This window comes from Cetorhinus maximus, chromosome 27, assembly GCF_964194155.1.
Source record: "Cetorhinus maximus chromosome 27, sCetMax3.hap1.1, whole genome shotgun sequence".
In the NCBI taxonomy this organism is placed as follows: domain Eukaryota; kingdom Metazoa; phylum Chordata; class Chondrichthyes; order Lamniformes; family Cetorhinidae; genus Cetorhinus; species Cetorhinus maximus.
In genome coordinates this window covers 9854736-9869738 of record NC_135905.1, presented here as the reverse complement: position 1 = coordinate 9869738, position 15003 = coordinate 9854736, and the positions used below count along the sequence as shown (strand labels likewise).

The 15003-nt window shown below is 40.4% G+C and overlaps 1 protein-coding gene across 2 annotated transcripts in view; it reads right to left on the bottom strand.

Moving 5' to 3' along the window:
• Positions 1-15003, bottom strand: part of adamts14 (ADAM metallopeptidase with thrombospondin type 1 motif, 14) — a 188368-nt gene that overhangs the window by 123037 nt on the left and 50328 nt on the right. The gene's annotated exons all lie outside the window — the stretch shown is intronic.

Below are 15003 nucleotides of genomic sequence, written 5' to 3'. Positions count from 1 at the left end.
TTATCTGTGTAAATTATTAAATAATTGACTAATTAAATAAATAAGGTTGGACAGAAATGACAGGGCTGGTGGTGTGCCGTGACTGCAGCATATGGGAATCTGTGGAATGCACTGCAATCCTGGACAACCATACCTGCAGAAAGTGTTTGCCGCTTAGGCAACTTCGGCTCCGAGTTGCTGAGCTGCAAATCTGAGTTGCAGACTTTGCGGAGCATCAAGGAGGGGGAGAGTTACCTGGACACTTTGTTCCATGAGGCAGGCACTCCCCTTTGGTTAGGCAGAACTTTAAAGTTGGTCACAGGAACACAGGAGCAGGAGTAGGCAATCAGCTTGCTCCACCATTCAAAACAAGAATGGCTGATCACCCACTTCAATGCAGTTTTCCCCCACACTATCCCCATATCCCTTTATGTCATTGATAATGAGAAATCTGTCAATCTCTGCTTTAAACATACTCAATGACAGAGCTAATGATTAAGGACAGGAGGGTGTGACTGCAAGTCAGGCAGGTGGGGGGAACCAGCATGTAGTGATGGAGGGGCTTCAGCCCCTGACTTTGTCCAACAGGTACGAGCTGCTTGCTACCTCTGTGGATAAGGAGGAGGGCTACAAGGTAGATGAACGGACTGACCATGGCACCATAGTGAAGGATACCATTCCAGTAGGGGGAGCAAAGAGGAATGTGGTAGTAATAGGAGACAGCGTAGTCAAGGGGATAGGTACTGTTCTCTTCAGTCGAGACCATGAGTCCAGACGGCTGTGTTGCCTGCCCTGTGCCAGGGTTCAGGATATCTGCTCAGGGATGGACAGGAAATTGCAGTGGGAGGGAGAGGATCCGGTGGTTGTGGTCCATTTAGGTACCAACAACATAGGTAAGACTATGAAAGAGGTTCTGCATAGAGGGTATGTGGAGCTAGGCACCAAATTAAACAGCAGAACCTCAAAGATAATCTCTGAATTATTACCTGAGCCACATGCAAATTGGCATAGGGTAAATAAAATTTGAGATATTACTGTGCGACTCAAAGACTGGCATGTGAGAAGTGGGTTCCAGTTCGTGGGGCACTGGCACCTGTACTGGGGAAATTGGGGGCTGTAATGTCAAGACCTGAACCATGCTGGGACCAATGTTCTAGTGAGCCGCATAACCACAGAAGTAGGGAAGGTTTTAAACTAAATAGTAGGGACAAGAGATCAAAGTTGGGAAGATGTGGTAAATGAAAGAATAGAGACAAGAGAGAAATGTATTAATATGGGAAATGATAAACAGGCTATGACAGCAAGGGACAGAGAGTAACAAGAGTAAATCAGCAGATAAAGCTGGAGGTTACACAAATAATAAAATGACAAGTAATAAAAGGACAAAACTAAAGGCTCTGTATCTGAATGCACATAGCATTCAAATCAAAACAGATGAACTGAGAGCTCAAAGAGAAATAAATAAGTATGATCTGATAGCCATTACAGAGACATGGCTGCAGGGTGACATAGATTGGCACCTGAATATTGAGGTTACATGACATTTCAGAAGGACAGGAAGCTAGGAAAAGGTGGAGGGATAGCTCTGTAAATTAATTAGCACATTAGAGCAGGATGACCTAAATTGAGGAAACCAGGATGTAGAAGTGGTTCGGGTAGAGATGAGAAGTGATAAAGGCAAGCCAGGTGTACAAGCCCCCTAACAGTAACCACATGGTAGAACTGGGTATAAAGGAAGAAATAATGGGAGCTTGTCAGAAAGGTACAGCAATAATGGGGGATTTTAATCTGCGCATAAATTGGAAAAATCAGATGGGCAAAAGTGGGGAACTCATAGAATGTTTTTGGGATAATTTCTTAGGACAGCACATTCTGGTGCCAACCAGAGAGCAGGCTATACTAGAACTGGTATTGTGCAGCGAGATAGGATTAATTAATGACCTCATAATGAAGGCGCCCCTAGGTAGTAGCGGTCATAATATGACTGAATTTTACATTCAGTTTGAGGGAGAGAAGAGTGGGTCCAACACTAGTATTTTAAACTTAAATAAGGGCAATTATGATGGCATGAAAGTACAGCCAGCTAAAGTGAACTGACAAATTAGGTTAAGGGATAGGTCAATAGAGATGCAGTGGCAGACATTACAGGATACACAGAATAGATACATTCCAACAAGAAAAAAAAATTCCAAGGGGAGGACCCACTGTCCATGGTTAACTAAAAATGTTAAAAATAGTATCAAACTTAAAGAAAAAGCATACAATTGCGCAAAGACGGGTGGCAGGTCAGAAGATTGGACAGAATATAAAAAACAGCAAATAATGACTAAAAGATTAATAAGGTGGGAAAAATCAGAGTAAAAAAGGAAGTTAGCTAGAAATATAAAGACAGGTAGTAAGAGTTTCTGTTGCTATTCAATAAAGAGAGTTAACAAAGTGAGCGTTGGTGAGTCTGGGCAAATAATAATGGAAAATAAGGAGATGACAGATGAATTGAACAGGTATTTTGCATCGGTCTTCACTATAGAGTATACAAGTAACATCCCAGAAATAGCTGTAAATCAGAAAATGGAAGGGAGGGAGGAACTCAAGAAAATTACAATCACCAGCGAAGTGGTACTGAGAAAATTGTTGGACCTGGGGGCTGACAAATCCCCGGGTCCTGATGGATTTCATCCTAGGATTTTAAAAGAAGTGGCTAGTGAGATAGTTGACGCATTGGTTTTAATTTTCCAAGATTCCCTAGGTTTGGGGAATGTTCCATTATATTGGAAAATAGTGAATGTAACTCATTTATTCAAAAACAAAGGAGACAGGAAGCAGGAAACTGTCATAGGGAAAGTGTTAGAAGCTATTGTTAAAGATGTTATAGCAGGGCACTTAGATAAATTCAAGGCAATCAGGCAGCGTCAACATAGTTTTGTGAAAGGGGAAAATCATGTTGAACCAATTTATCGGAGTTCTTTGAAGAAGTAACATATTGTGGATAAAAGGGAACTGGTGGATATACTATACTTAGATTTCCAGAAGGCATGTGATAAGATGTCACATAAAGGTTGTGGTGGAAAATAAAAGCTCATGGTGTACGGGGTAACATATCAGCATATATAGAAGATTAAAACAAAAAGCTAAAAGCTACTGCGGATGCTGGAAATCCAAAACAAAATAAAAACAGAATTACCTGGAAAAACTCAGCAAGTCTGGCAGCATCGGCGGAGAAGAAATCAGTCAACGTTTCGAGCCCTCATGGCCCTTCAGCAGAACTGAAGCATAGTTTCAACAAGGGAGAAATATAAATTGGTTTAAGGTGGGTAGGGGGGAAGAGACACATTGAGGGTGTGGTGTGAGCAGATAATCAAAAGATGTCAGAGACAAAAGGGTCAAAGAGGTGTTGAAGGTGGTGGTCTTTGTCTGAGAAAAGTGCTAATTAAGAATGCAAGACAGGATATTCAAAGTACAGCTCTAGTGGGGGTGGGGTGGAAAGACTAAAGGTTTTAGTTTTAGATTTAAAAATAATGGAAATAGGTGGGGAAAGAAGAATCTATATAAATTATTGAAAAAAAAGGCGGGTGGGGGGGGGAAAAGAAACGGGGTGGGGATGGGGGGAGGGGGAGTTTAAGATCTAAAGTTGTTGAATTCAATATTCAGCCCAGAAGGCTGTAAAGTGCCTAGTCGGAAGATGAGGTGCTGTTCCTCCAGTTTGCGTTGGGCTTCACTGGAACAATGCAGCAAGCCAAGGACAGACATGTGGGCAAGAGAACAGGGTGGAGTGTTAAAATGGCAAGCGACAGGGAGGTTTGGGTCTTTCTTGCGGACAGACCGCGGTCTCCTCTACATTGGAGAGACCAAACGCAAACTGGGCGACCGTTTTGCGGAACACCTGCGGTCTGTCCGCAAGAAAGACCCAAACCTCCCTGTCGCTTGCCATTTTAACACTCCACCCTGTTCTCTTGCCCACATGTCTGTCCTTGGCTTGCTGCATTGTTCCAGTGAAGCCCAACGCAAACTGGAGGAACAGCACCTCATCTTCCGACTAGGCACTTTACAGCCTTCTGGGCTGAATATTGAATTCAACAACTTTAGATCTTAAACTCCCCCTCCCCCCATCCCCACCCCGTTTCTTTTCTCCCCCCCCCCACCTGCCTTTTTTTTCAATAATTTATATAGATTCTTCTTTCCCCACCTATTTCCATTATTTTTAAATCTAAAACTAAAACCTTTAGTCTTTCCACCCCACCCCCACTAGAGCTGTACTTTGAATATCCTGTCTTGCATTCTTAATTAGCACTTTTCTCAGACAAAGACCACCACCTTCAACACCTCTTTGACCCTTTTGTCTCTGACATCTTTTGATTATCTGCTCACACCACACCCTCAATGTGTCTCTTCCCCCCCACCCACCTTAAACCAATTTATATTTCTCCCTTGTTGAAACTATGCTTCAGTTCTGCTGAAGGGCCATGAGGGCTCGAAACGTTGACTGATTTCTTCTCCGCCGATGCTGCCAGACTTGCTGAGTTTTTCCAGGTAATTCTGTTTTTATAGATAGAAGATTGTCTAGCTAACAGAAAACAAAGTGGGCATAAATGAGTCATTTTCTCGTTAGCAGGATGCAACAAGTGTTGTGCCACTGGGATCAGTGCAGGGCCTCCACTTTTTACAATTTATATAAATGACTTGGATGAAGGGACCGAAGGTATGGTTACTGGATTTGCTGATGACATAAAGATAGGTAGTAAAGTAAGCTGTGAAGGAGGCTACAAAGGGATATAGATAGGTTAAGTCAGTGGGCCAAGATCTTGCAAATTGAGTATAATGTGGGAAAATGTGAACGTGTCCATTTTGGTAGGAAGAATAAAAAAGATGCATATTATCTAAATGGTAAGAGATTGCAGATCTCTGAGTTGCAGAGGGATCTGGGTGTCCTTGTGCATGAATCGCAAAAGGTTACTATGCAGGTACAGCAAATTATTAGGAAAGCTAATAGAATGTTATCATTTATTGCGAGGGGAATTGAATACAAAAGTAGCTAAGTTATGCTTCAGTTATACGGGGCATTAGTGGGACCACATCGGGAGTACTGTGTACAGTATTGGTCTTCTTATTTAAGGATGTAAATGCATTAGAAGTGGTTCAGAGAAGTTTTACTAGACTAATACCTGGAATGGGCAGGTTGTCTTATGAGTGAAGATTGGATAGGCTAGGCTTGTATCTGCTGGAGTTTAGAAGAGTAAGAGGCGACTTGATTGAAACATGTGAGATCCTGAGGGATCTAAACAGGCAGGGTGTGGAAAGGATGCTTCTTCTTGTGACATAATCTAGGGGTCTTTGTTTAAAAATAAGGGGCTGCCCATTTAAGACAGAGACAAGGAGAAATTTTTTCTCTCAAAGGGTCATGAATCTTTGGAACTCTCTTCAAAAGGCAGTGAAAGCAGAGTCTTTGAATACTTTTTAAGGCAGAGGTAGATAGATCCTTGATAAGCAAGGGGGTGAAAGATTAGTGGGGACAGGCAGGAATGTGGAGTTGAGGTTACAATCAGATCAGCCATGATTTTATTGAATGACAGAGCAGGCTCGAAGGGCCGAGTAGCCTACTTCTGTTCCTAATCCATACGCTCGTATGTTAGAAACTTGGGGAGGAGGTTCAAAGTTGCATAATAGATAGATAAATTAAACTCATGACAGAACAGGTGATAAATTCCCCAGGATCATATAAAAGTGAATTCAGAGCCGGCAAAGCAGTGCGATAAATATCTCCATAAATGAAGCTGACTATATAATAAAGCAACATTGACCTGAGACATTAACTCTGTGTGTCTCTCTCCACAGATGCTGCCTGATCTGTTGAGTACTCCCTGCATTTTCTGTTTTTACAACGACAAGTTTGACTGTCTCACATATTGTATTCATCATCTCTGCATAAGAGTTGAAAATCCGAACAGCACATCACTCTTAAGATTTAGTGTTAGCGTAAAAACTTTGTTCTAATGTCATAACTACTAGAAAGTTTTTTTGTTATTTCACTTGTATCTCCCCAACTCGCATGATAAGTGATAAGTACATAACCAAAACACTTGCATCTAGCACCTCTTCAGGGCTTTCTCAATTTCTTTTCTAAATTCATTTAATGCTCAGCAAATACCATATGGTTATCCAAAAAAATAATTTCATTTCACTGTTTTCAGCTACCATTTTTCCTCTTCACCCAAGTATATAGCACTCCACATTCGGAACTAAGGCAACTTTGATGAGGACAGCCGGCTTGATCAAGCTCGAGCAAATCATGATTTCAGAGATTATTCTCATCACTGCTCAACACAGACTTTCAACTGGAAAAAAACTTGAAACACTCAAATACCACAGTGGGTAAACATTATGATTCGCTGTTAGCTAATAAATGCATTTTTTGCACAATTTTTTAATGAAATAAACTAAATTCAATTTGGCTTAAATATATGTATACAGATGCATTAAATATAACTCGATCAAATTACACCAATATTAAACATAGCAGCAGCACTTTAGAGCTTAACTAATTAAGAGATATATTTTCTCGCTTGTTTAAAAATATGTTGCATTAACCCCGCCGAAAAGTAAGAGGATATAGCTAATACAGGCTTATATCCTAGTCATGACAATGAAGGCCTGCAGGCCTTTGCTAATCCAAATCAAGAAACATCGGCTGCCAGATCATCATGGGTTGGCCCTCATTTCACATGCAGAGTAACCTCCTATCTTGGATGGGTCTTTAAGATGTATTTGCCAAAGGCCGAGGAAGGAAAATAGCACATAACATCAGCTTTAAAGGGCTGTGTGCCAAACTTAGAAGGCAAGTGAACACATAGGAACCAAAGCATTTTTCATCCTTGCAAAGATTGTAAAGGACAAGAGCACACCAACTTCAGGAACAATGCAAAGAACAGAGCATTCCTTTGTAAACGGCTTTCTTCGATTTCACAAAAGCTTTTGTGCCCTTTGGAAGATACAACAGCAATATGGATGCCCAACTAAGTTCACAAACATCATCCGTCTCCTACATGACAATATGCAAATAACAGCACTATGCAATGGCTCCACTACAGACATCTTAGCTGTCAAAACAGGCATGAAACAGGGGTGTGTCACTGCACCAACATTAATTCTCAATCTTTCTTGCAGCAATGCTGCAGCTTACTACTGACAGGCTTCCCTCAGGTGTGGTAATAAGTTATCACACTCATGGTAAAGTCTTCAACCTCAATAGACTGAAAGCCAAAACCAAGACAACACTACTTCTGTATCAGAATGGCAGTAAGCAGATGATGCGCAAGAATAGCTCACACTGAAGAACTAGAACAGATAGCTGGCGCATTCACTGAAACCAATGAGAGCATGGGACTTGCCCTGAACACTAGGAAGACCGAGGTCCTCTATCAAACCACAACAACTGCACCAAATCCAATGCCTTCAATTGAGATTCCTGGTGAAGTGTTGGAAAACATCCCTTACTTTCCATATCTTGGAAACTATCCCAAAAAGTTGATGTTGATGAATAGGTACACCACCAAATCCAATGTGTATCTCAGCCTCTGATAAATTACACACTCCAGGCAGTAAACTCAAAATCGATCAGGTAGTGTTGTATCCGCGCTTCTGTATGGTGCTGAAGCTTGGACAATTTAGATGCCATATCAAGGCCTAGAATAACACCATCAATGCTGACTTAGAAGAATCTTGCGAATCAAGTTGGGGGATGTCCTCCAAGACAAAGAGGCCACTGTTATGATCTCAAAAAAGAAATTCAAAGTCCCGGTTATTACCTGAAAAATAACTACACCACAAGATTTCACATTTTGAACAAAAACTTTTACTGTACAAGACTGAAACAAAATAAGTACTACTAATGTAACACTATACTTCATAAGCCCTTAACCCGTAAACCCGAAAATCTTAACAGATCACTTCCAGTTATGTTTTTAATTTCTCCCAAGAGTTCCCCTATACTTTCCAGGATCTTGAAGCTCTGACACTTCTCTGACACAAACCAAGATGTGCCACAGCTCTCAAGAATTCACTTTAACTCTCTTTAGTTTCCCATTCTGGCACTGAAACCTCCAGAGCACTTTGTCTGTGAGAACTCCTCTGCAAGTCACTTCCACTAGCTTTACAAAGAAAATCTGACAATTTTAATTCCTCATGAATTTGGACTGTTCATTATGAACAATGGCTCCACTTGCAATTTCTGCTTAATGACTCCAACTCAGGAACAGAAACTAAACAAAAATATTTCCATTTGTCACGGCCTCATACTCCTTGTTCTGGCTGTCAGTAGATACACAACTGCCTTCTCACAGTCCTCCAAGCTGACTTCTGTTTCTGTGAGAAAAACAGACAGATAAATTTAACATAAATGGATACCTCTCCTGCAACTTATCCCCAAGGCAACGTAGCATGCCTGGGATGTCGCATATAGAGATTCAAACTCATCATCCATAATTCCCAAACATGTTCATTGATCTGAAAAGTATATGAATACTTTAAGAACTTTCTTTGATCTGGGGCCCACATAAACCAATAACCCCCTTTTGAAGGCAACACATCCCGACCAGACTCAGAAAGGGGCCATCCATTGTTTATGGTTTTTACACTTCTAACTCTGACCATATTAACTAAATGCAGATTATCCTTTGAATGGTAACTACTTTAAGTGTGTTTACCAACCTCTCAAATTCATTTAGCTTACATTTAACACTTTAATTCTCAACTTAAAACATATGAGTCATGAAATTAGACATTTTCAAAACGCCATGATTAATCTCACATCAGTTGAGATGAATGGGACTTGTTGTCAGAATGTCCAATTCAATATTTCCTAAACAGATGCATTACTCAGAGCTAAGACAGAGAGCCCCCTCACAGGGGACCAAAAGGAAATGTTTCAAAGGGAATCTCAAAACTTCCATGGAGGTCTACTCTACTAACATCAACACATGGGAAACAGATGCCCAATCACAACCAAAATGGCGATTCATCATCGAAAATAGTGTCAAAACTTACCATTCAACAAGAGTAGCCACTGACAGAAAACAGAGAGAGAGAGTGTGAGACAGAGAGAGAGACAGAGAGAGACAGAAAGTGACGGCAACAGCTAGAGCCAACAATCCCTCACCACCTCTCCAGTCCAACCCGATGCCCTCACTGTGGGAGGCTAAGGTAGGGTTCCTATGCCATCTACAAGCCTACAGCCAACAGTGACATCTCACTTCCACCCACACATCCCCAAAGAAGAAGAATCTTCGACGCAAGGAATTGCCGATGCTGGTGATGATGGAAGGACAATAAAAAGTCAAGAAACATTTATGGCAAAACAAATGTCGAGTAAGGGAATGGAGTATGTGGGCCAGCGTTAGATTCAATATTGCTTAATAAAGGCTTCTGAGATCAAAAGATCAAAATATATATATATATATATATATATAAAGGCCATGACAAATGGAAATATTTTTGTTGAGTTTCTGTTCTTCTGCAGTCCTCTAAGTAAGTCACAAGGTCAAAGGTTAAAAATCGGCTATAGTTAGAACAGGACACTCAGCTTAACTTGATATAAATATGAGGATTTGGCGGCTGTGCCCATAGCAACTTAAGTTTGAGAGAAAAGCAAAGCCATTCATTCAAACAAAAATAGATTTTGCACAGTTAACTGTATGAGTGGCACTTTCGAAGACAGCTGACAGTTATTCAAGTTATTCATGACTAATTGATAGTTCAAACCAGAGGGTAGGGTCGGTTACAGCATTCAAAGATAGTTCATGGAGTTAGAGAGGCTACCAAGAAAAAAATACTGCGTATAACTATCCAACTGCAAAATAGCTTAGCAGTAAGATTACAACCATTTTAATTTCATTCAAGAGCTGGTTAGCATGTATCTACTTCCAAATACATACATGTATGTTATTACTATGTGTTCATTAGTTTACATATTGTTCAATAAATTTGCTACAATACCAGGTCCAGTAGGATGCTCTGCTGCTTTTTACAGATGGGATTAAGGTCCTATGGAACATTGCAGTGATCTAACAGCTAAAGCAATTTACATAAATCATGTTATTATGTGCTCTAATGGGCTCACTACTTGATTAGTAATCAGGACCACTGAAGACACTTGAGACCTTTGGAAGCTAAGGCTCATGCACGATAGTAATCTAAAACACAGAAACTGAAGTATGTAAAAGAAGAAAGACAGCAAAGACCCAAAAACATAACAATTGTATTAGGCAACCGTATTGTACATGTATTAATAAGACAATTGGTGTATTTGTCAGCTCAGGCACTTAGGTGAAGGTTTCGCATGTAAGGGCCTGGCTGGGGTATGATTTTTCATCACTTTCAAGATTTTTTTTAGCAGGGATATCTTCTGGGTTATTGCTAGGGTCTCATCCTAACCTTGATGGTGGGCTTCCTCCTCCATGGTTAGGCCTCTGGGTCCCAAAGATTGTGCAGAATGTTACAAGTAATAACAATCTTCAAGACTTTGGTTGGTCTTTATGGCAACATGACTCAAATCTATCTAAGTTTTCAACCGTTCCTCTGCGAAGGCAAGGAAGCCAATAGGGACAATTTTACAGGTTTGCATTACTCATCTTCCAGGAAATTTGAGTGTACACTGCCACAATTCTGTCCATAACAGAAGCAAAATTATAGGCAGTGCATGCCTAAGCTTCCGATATGCACTCCCCAAGGGTGAAGCTCCACTCTGGTCGCACAAACTTGGAAAATAACATCCTCCCTCTCATTAGCAGACCTGATGCTGACTTTGGTCAGGGATATTAAAATGTTATTAAACAAAATAACTAGTTTCTTTGTTAAAATGTTATTGGTTCTAATGAAAAAAAATTAGAAACCATAAACTCTTCAGTAACATGCAAGGTTACAATAGTCTTTTATACACTATGTAATGTCATGAATCCATGAATTCTATAATTCTAAGTATGGTTTTCTAGATGTACTGTAATGGTTTATTCATAGTCTGGAGTTCAGTACTGAAATGGAAAAGAGGTGGTTTAAAGATGATTATTAAAAGAAACAGATGAATATTAGACTTTAATATAGTTTAAAACTATATCTTGTTTTTCTCATGGTGCTTAACTTGCTCTGCTGTTGGTAAAACACCAACTGTGAAATCACAAATAGATCAGGGAATATCAAAAGTGGTTATAATAACAGGATGCACATTAGAATGAATTACTTCACTTTATGACTGATCCATAGTGCTCTGGCTGTGTTGGCTCCTGCTCATTTTATTGTACTTGCTGATTATTCAGCTCTAACCACTTTAGACCGCTGTACTTGCCACTGTACCCCAACTGTTGTCTCACCCTGTAACCAAAAGAACCAACCCCAGTCACAGCACTGCCAATTGGCAATCACAGCATTACAAGCATGAGGTGAGCGATGACTGGAAACTGAACCTATTCACAGCATGACAAGCAACGGCATAGGGCATGATTTATCAGTATTATAACCATGCCTTCCCTATGATAATTTTTGTTACATTCATAAAGAAGTTGGCACTTGGCAGCTTAAACATAATTTCTTCCACAAGATCACTTCACTAGCAGCTTTTTCTTTTGTATCCACTTTGAATAATATGCTTATAATACCAGGCAAATAGGTTGGGCATACATCAGAACACGCACTAGAGTTGGCAAAGCTGTAGCACTGTTCCATGGCGCTTTCGTCAATAGTTTATCACTTATTTTTGTTTGTCTGGAACATTTCTCAGTCCTTATGTAAGCTGCTCTGCTTGGCCCCCCATTCACCACCTGAAACATTGACTCCCTCCACCACTGGAGTGGCAGCAGTGTATACCATCTACAAGGTGCACAGCAGCAAAGTTCCAAGGCTTCTTTGACAGCATCTTCCAAATTCCTGACCCCTGCCACCTAGAAGGGCAGATGTATGGGAACACCACCACTAGCAAGTTCCCCTCCCAGACACAAACCATCCTAACCTGGAACTATATTGCACCATCCTTCGCTGTCGCTGGGTCAAAATTCTGGAACTCCTTCCCAACAGCACTGTGGGTGTAGATACACCCCATGGAAAGCAGCGGTTCATGAAGGTGGCTCACCACCACCAAGGGCAATTAGGGATGGGCAATAAAAGCTGGCTTGGTTGGGATGCTCAATTCCCAAGAATGAATATAAACAAAAAAAAACTGCCCTGGCTCTCTCTGGCTGTTGCCAGCTGTTCCAGTGTCTCTATTACAATTTTCTACTGTGAATAGCAGGACTCAAACAATCTAAGACCTCTGTGATAAACAGCAACAATAGATAGTAGCTCTAACAATAATCAATCTGACAACCAATATCCTAGACTCTCACAGACAGAAATGTAAACTCTCTCTGTGACTAATTATTATTTGAGGAAACAGCACTCAGTAGCTGATATCCTCCATCTAGATATTAACTACTGCACCAATATTTTTGCAACAAACCATTACATTAACTACTTGAATGAAAAGTCTAAAATGTTCAGGGCCCTTCAAATTCTTACAACAGTATCATAAAATGATACAGCACAGGTGTCGGACATTCGGCCCACCTTGCCTGTGCTAGCTTGTCTGTAGAGCTATCCAATTATGCCCATACAACTTTTTTTTTCTTTTCAAGTGCTTATTCAAATCCCTTTTGAAAGTTACAATTGAATCTGATTCTATCACTCTTTCAGGAGTGAATTCTGGATCACAGTATCTCACGCTGCGTAAAACTGTTTCATGTTGCTTCTGATTATTTCAGCATTAACTTTTAAACTCTGGTTATCCATCCTTCTATTACTGGAAACAGTCTTTCCTTTTTTACTCTATCAAAACCAGTCATGATTTTGAACACCTCTGTCAAATCTCCTATTAGTCTTTTCTTTTCTAAGGAGAACAACCCCAGCTTATTCAGTCACATCATATAACCGAAGTCCCTCTTTCCTGTTATCATTATGGTAAATCTCTTCTACACCATCTCCAAGGCTTTGACACCCTTCCTAAAGTGTGGTACCCAAAATTAAACACAATACTCCAGCTGAGGTCTGACCAATGTTTTATAAAGGTTTATCATAACTTTCTTACTTTTGTATTCTATTCCACTAACAATAAAGCCAAGGATCCCATATGCTTTTTCAACAGCCTTCTCAAGTTGTTCTATCGCAAAGGTTTGTGGATGTACGTCTTGCAGCGCCCCACCCCTTTAAAATTTTATCACCTCGCTCATATTTCCTCTTCATTCTTCCTACCAAAGTATAGTACTTCACATTACTGTGTTAAATATCATCTGCCTAGTGTCTGCACATTTCACAAGTTTGTCACTAACTTCCTTGTTGTTTACAACATTTCTGCATTTCAAGTCAGCTGCAGACTTTGAGCCTATGCCCCATATACCCTCGACCAGTTCATTAACATGTATCAAAAACAGCAGTGGCCTTAATACTGACCCTGGGAAACACCATGATATTTTCCCTCCAGTCTGAAAAACAACCATTCACCACTACTGTCAGCTTTCTGTCCCTTAGCCAATTTTGTATCCATGCTGCCATTGACCTTCTAAACCCATGGGTTTTAGTTTTGCTAACAAATCTATTGTTTAGTACCATGTCAAGTCCCTTTTGAGAGTCCATATACACATCAACTCCATTATTCTCATCAATGTTGTCCATTACTTCATCAAAGAACTTGATCAAGTTAGTCAAACATTATTTGCCTCCGACAAATCAGTGATTTCATTTATTAGCCTGTATTTTTCCAAATATCAATTAATTTTGGTCTGGATTATTGTTTCAAAGCTGACATCTCTGGCAGTGTAACTATACTTCATTACTGCACTGGAGTGTCAGCGTGGATTATGTGCCCAAGTCTCCAGGGTGGGACTTAAAACCACGACCTTCTGATTCAAGAAGTGAAACCTCTACCCACTGATCTACAACTGACACCAACAGGAAGGATTTCCAATTATTTAAGGGGGGGTTGGGGGGTGGGGGGAGGGAAATGGATCCTGTACTAAATTTAAATAACTGCCATCTCAGCTCAGTCTTTGAATAAAAGACTACATAACATACTTCATTTGAAACCAAATATTACTTTCTAAAGCAAACAATTAATAAAGCTATTACACTGAACATAGGCTGTACTCTGCCACTGACTGGACATCAACACCATAATTATGTCCCTGCAAAGAACAGGATATAAGAAGTGTGTTCTTATTGAGTGTCAAACTTGGCAAAGTCACTGGTGTTAGTGACCTAGGCTGACAGTGAAGCGTAGGACTGAAGGAGTATTCCAAAGTCAGAGCTATTTTTTCAACTGGATGTACAAGATCCAATGGCACTATCCAAAGAATGGTACATGAGCTCTCCTGCTTTCCTGGCCAAGATCATTAAACAATAATTATCCCACAGCTGATCGAGGGATTTTGCTGTCTGCAAATTGGCTGCTATGATTCCCTACATTACAATAGTGGCTACACATCAGAAGAACTTCATTCTGGGGCATATGTTGGGAAGCCATCAGGCAAGTGGGATTTTTTTCACTGCATATTTGGCTGCCAAAGTGTCAGTCAGAAACAGTTATGTGCATCAAGTCCCACAGTGCATTATTTATGATTGTGGTCAATGGTGACTAGTTTTATCAGCTCCAGGATATTGCTGTAAGAGGTCCTCAGGGCATCATCCCAAGCCTAGTTATCTTCACCTACTTCGCCAATAACCTTCCCTCAATCTTGAAGTCAAAACTTGTGCTGGTCACTGATGATCACAGTGTCCAGCTCCATTCATAACTTATCAGACCCCTAGATGAGCTTCCAGCCACATCTGCTCTAATATCTCGTAATGTGGCCTGGTGTCAATTTGATAACACTCATGTTAAGTGCCTTGGAATGTCTGAACTATGTTAAAGGTGCTATGTAAATGCCAAGTTACCGTTGTTCAGTTAAGAGGTAGCCAATGCCCATCAGTAGGACTTGGGCAAGATCCAGAATTAGGTTAATACAGGTAAGTAACATT